This window comes from Alosa alosa, chromosome 5, assembly GCF_017589495.1.
Source record: "Alosa alosa isolate M-15738 ecotype Scorff River chromosome 5, AALO_Geno_1.1, whole genome shotgun sequence".
In the NCBI taxonomy this organism is placed as follows: Eukaryota; Metazoa; Chordata; class Actinopteri; order Clupeiformes; family Clupeidae; genus Alosa; species Alosa alosa.
This window is the reverse complement of record NC_063193.1, coordinates 31,065,859-31,070,858: the sequence shown is the minus strand read 5'-3', so window position 1 is coordinate 31,070,858 and position 5,000 is coordinate 31,065,859. Positions and strand designations below refer to the sequence as shown.

At 50.4% G+C, this 5,000-nt stretch overlaps 1 pseudogene; it reads right to left on the bottom strand.

Annotated features, from left to right (window-relative positions):
* Positions 1 to 5,000, bottom strand: part of LOC125294788 — an 84,609-nt pseudogene that overhangs the window by 16,471 nt on the left and 63,138 nt on the right.

The following is a 5,000-nucleotide window of genomic DNA, read 5'->3' as shown; positions in this document are numbered from 1 at the left end:
GTAAAGCTGTCCTGTCTATATCACACATGCCCAGTAGAGCTGTCCTGTCTACAGTTTATCACACATGCCCAGTACAGCTGTCCTGTCTATATCACACATGCCCAGTGCAGTAGAGCTGTCCTGTCTACAGTAGATCACACATGCCCTTTGAAGCTGTAATGGGCGTGCTCAGTGGTGCTTACCGGAGTCTGATTCGTCAGGGCTGACCGAGCCCAGCAGGTCCTTCTCCTTCTCGTAGTCGGTCTTGCAGAGCAGCTGTCCGTCTTTCAGCACAAACCGCCAATTCTTCCTTCAAAGGTTGCCCACACGCAGCAGCAGAAGCAGTTGAGGTGGTACACACACTCCAGCGCACGCATCACAAACTCCGTGGGGGCGATCTTCTCCAGGCAGCCGCTGCACTTAGTGGCAAACAGCCTGAGGGACACAAGAGCAACAGGGGAGCCAGAGTTAGACCAGACCAGACCGGGAGTTAGACCAGACCAGACCAGACCAGACCAGACAAGACTAGGAGTAAGACCAGACTAGACCAGACAAGACCAGACCAGGAGTTAGACCAGTGGGACTAGACTAGTCTACAGGACCGGGAGTTAGTCCAGCGGGACTAGACTAGTCTATAGGACTGCACTACAGAGTTAGACCAGAGGGACTAGACTAGGAGTTAGACCAGAGGGACTAGACTAGTCTACAGGACCGGGAGTTAGTCCAGCGGGACTAGACTAGTCTGTAGGACTGCACTACAGAGTTAGACCAGAGGGACTAGACTAGGAGTTAGACCAGAGGTTCTAGACTAGTCTACAGGACTGGGAGTTAGAAAAGAGGAAACTGTCTTATTGTCTTATTGTGTTGTGTTACTGTAAGTCACCAAACAGATTATTCTGAACAGGCAACAAAAGGTGGACTGACACATGAAAAAGACCAAAGAAAAAAATGTAATTTCATTTCAACAAAATGACATTAGTCATGACAAGTATCATGACATTCACCAGGACAAGAAGTCCAGTGAGGAATGATCTTTGTCTCAGGGAACATTACTTAGCGTGTTATGATCATACTCATGAGTATGATCATAACACGCCAATAATGTCAACAACTTACTTAGCGTGAACAGAGTCATGGTGTTGTACCATTTCTGTGTGTGTGTGTGTGTGTGTGTGTGTGTGTGTGTTGTGTGTGTGTACGTTATTGTTGTATTACTAATGATTGATGCTTGATTAATGCTCTGCCATTGCTGAGTAGCAGTACCAAGATCAGCCCCTGCCACATGCAATCATATCAGTCTACTTCGCCTCAATACCAATACCAGCCTGTCGGCTTTTATACAGCTAGACCCTCCACCCCCATATGTTTGCTTTCATAGACAACCCCCCACACACACACACACCCGAGGCCCCCCCACACACACACTTCATTTCCGGCCCCAGACGGGGGATGTGTTCTCTTTGTGTGAGGCACAGACAATCACTGCTCTCTCTCTCTTTTGCTCTCTTTCTTTCTCTCTCTCTCTCTCTACCTCTGATCATCTCACTCTCTTCTCTATTTTATTTCTCACTTTTATCTCTCTCTCTTTCTCTCTCTCTCTCCCTCTGATCATCTCTCTCTCTCTCTCTGTTTCCTCGTGATTCAGCGGAGGCGGTGGTGGTTAACCGGAGCCAGCCGGCTGGTCGTGTGTTTGACGCTGTCCAGCCTGTGCGGAGAGATTTATTGGTTGGCTCTTTTGTTTTTGAACTAGTCTGCAGGACAGCTGGTTGTCACCGGGCTATCAGAGGTACGCATCTCTCTTACAGAGCCCCGGGCACACACACACACACACACACACACACACACACACACACACACACACACACACACACACACACACACACACACGCCTGAGGCGTTTGAGGCAATGATGAATCTGAGTAAATATGAGACAGCGGACGAGGAGGCCAAGAGGTTTTGTCATGGTAATGGTATTGTGCCTGGCTGATTGTGATATTGATAATGCAATGCACACACACACACGCACACACACACGCACGCACACGCACGCATACACTCGCACACACACAAAACACACACACACACACACACACACAACAGTCTGCCAAAAAGCAGTGATACAGAGCTATATTCATCACTGGAAGACGATCACTCATGTGCTTGAGCTGTTGCTGAGTCTCTGCTCATATCACTGTGAGTGACTGAATCAGAAATGTCCTCTGGTGCGACCCCAAGGTCATGGTCTTGCGGCTGCCCCAGTGTTCACCAGTCTGTGCGCTGACCAGTCTGTGCTTGACCAGTCTATGCGCTGACCAGGCGGGCGATTCTTCCCCCAAGGTCAAAGCCCTGCCCCAATGTCAACCGGTCTATGTGCTGACATGTGCATCTACGTGCACAATGGCCAGGACACCAAGAGTGACATCAAACATCTTTGAAAAAGTTCATCACTATGTGTTTCGTTCATTTTAATTTATTATTTTAGATTCATTTTAATCTCAATGTTAGTAATTGTAAGCCTAATTTTATTATGTTTGTACTGTATATGATTTCATTGACATGAAACAAAATCTACTACATAACATTCTAAACATATGTGAGTAGGCCTGCACTCTTAACCACTAACAAAATATATTTTAAGCAGCTCCAACTGGTTTAATCCCCCAGTGGAGAGAGCATATAGCCTAGCGACAGCGATATGGATATTGGCATAGCTTGGCTTTGAGAAGGCTGCTAATCTTTGATTTATTGCACCACATTAAGAAGATTATTATTTGACAATGGAAGAAACTGTTAATCCCCAACCGGGAGCTTTGGCAATGTTCTCCAAACAAGTGTTTTGGAGGTCTTGAGAAAGTGGCCTACAGTGACCTGCTTAAGCTGCCATGGTTTATCTCTGCTGGCCTCCGACGTCCCCACACGGTCTGAACACAAATAACTCGGCCATAGCATCACAGCGCAGACCTCGCACTTCAGACGTGATCTCACTTTGTCAATGGGACTGTGTTCTGCTCCTCAGAGGTATCAGTAACAGGACACGGTGTGTGTGTGTGTGTGTGTGTGTGTGTGTGTGTGTGTGTGTGTGTGTGTGTGTGGCGAGGACACAGTATGCCAAGTCAAGTCAAGTCAAGTCAAGTCACTTTTATTTATATAGCATATTTTTGTATGCACAGAGTGCAACCCAAAGTGCTCCAAGTTTGTCTCAGTACTGATGGACCATCCCTGTCAGGTCACACACACTTGCACCAAAGTGACACACAAGTGATTACAAGAGAGGAAACACCATTCTTGATTGGTCAGAACACCATCACCCCCCAATCCTGAGTTTGGGGATTGGTTTGAAGTTCATGTGAAATAGTTTTTCACTGACTGGACGCCTGGTTGGTGTGTGTGTGAGGGGGGGTATGTGCTTGTGGGGTTTGTGAGTGTGTATGTGTGTGTGTGTGTGTGTGTGTTTCATGTGAAATAGTTTTTCACTGACTGGACGCCTGGTTGTGTGTGAACAGGAGGCTGCTGGACAGCAGCTGAGGTGATTCTGTCACACACATGACCAGCAGTCCAGATCAGATGTTTATTTAATAATGATGGGAATCTTTACAGGAAATGACCCATCAGACGGTCTTCCTGTTGCTTCCTCTGACTCAGTATCCTCACTATCCACTATCCTCATTCATCCTCTCCTCTCCTTCCCTCCTCCTCTCAACTCCTTTCCTCTCCTCCTCTCAACTCCTCTCCTCTCCTCCTCTCCTCCTCCTCCTCCTCCCTCCTCTCACCCTCTCCTCCTCTCAACTCCTCCTCCCTCTCCCTCCTCCTCAACTCTCTTTCTCCTCCTCTCCCTCCTCCTCTCAGCTCTCCTCCTCCTCTCAACTCCTCCTCCTCCTCCCCAACCCTCCCTCCTCCTCAACCCTCCCTCTCCCTCCCCTCTCTCCCTCCTCCCTCCTCAACTCCTCCTCCTCCCTCCCTCCTCAACTCCCTCTCCCTCCCTCCCCCAACTCCCCTCTCCCTCCCTCCTCCCTCCTCCCTCCTCCCTCCTCCCTCCAACCCTCCCTCCCCCTCCCCAACTCCCCCTCCCCTCCTCCTCCCTCCTCAACCCCTCCCTCCCTCCCTCCCTCCCAACCCCTCCCTCCCTCCTAACCCCTTCCTTCTCCCTCTCCCTCCTCCTCCCTCCTCAACCCCTCCCTCCTCCCCCCTCCTCCTCCCTCCCTCCTCCCTCCCTTCCTCTCCTCCTCCCTCTCCTCTCCTCCTCTCAACTCCTCTCCTCTCCTCCTCTCAACTCCTCTCCTCTCACTCCTCTCCTCTCCTCCTCTCCTCTCCTCCTCTCCTCTCCTCTCCTCCTCTCAACTCCTCTCCTCTCTCCTCTCCTCCTCCCTCAACTCCTCTCCTCTCCTCCTCTCAACTCCTCTCCTCTCCTCCTCTCAACTCCTCTCCTCCTCTCAACTCTCTCCTCTCCTCCTCCTCCTCCTCCTCTCCTCCTCTCAACTCCTCTCCTCCTCTCAACTCTCTCCTCTCCTCTCCTCCTCTCAACTCCTCTCCTCTCCTCCTCTCTCCTCTCCTCTCCTCTCTCCACTCCTCTCCTCTCCTCCTCTCTCCACTCCTCTCCTCCTCCTCCTCCTCTCCTCCTCTCCTCTCCTCTCTCCTCCTCTCCTCTCAACTCCTCTCCTCTCCTCTCCTCCTCTCCTAGATTTGGCACTCAAATAGAAACATTCCTCTTCATCCGATCCTCTCCTCTAATCATCTCCTCTCCTCTCCTCTCTCCTCCTCTCTCCTCCTCTCCTCCTCTCCTCTAATCATCTCCTCTCCTCTCCTCCTCTCCTCTCATCCTCTCTGCCCCCAAATAGAAACATTCCTCCTCATCAGATCCTCTCCTCTAATCTTGTAAGCCATTATTTTTCCACTTCCTGTGTCCCGCCTTGGGCATTATTTTGCGGCTGTAATTCCTGCTCGCTCCTTCTGGAATCTTCCTGTCGGGCTTTGTCTCGCGGTCTAATCCGGACGTTCTGCCCGGTCCACGCAGAGCAGGGATC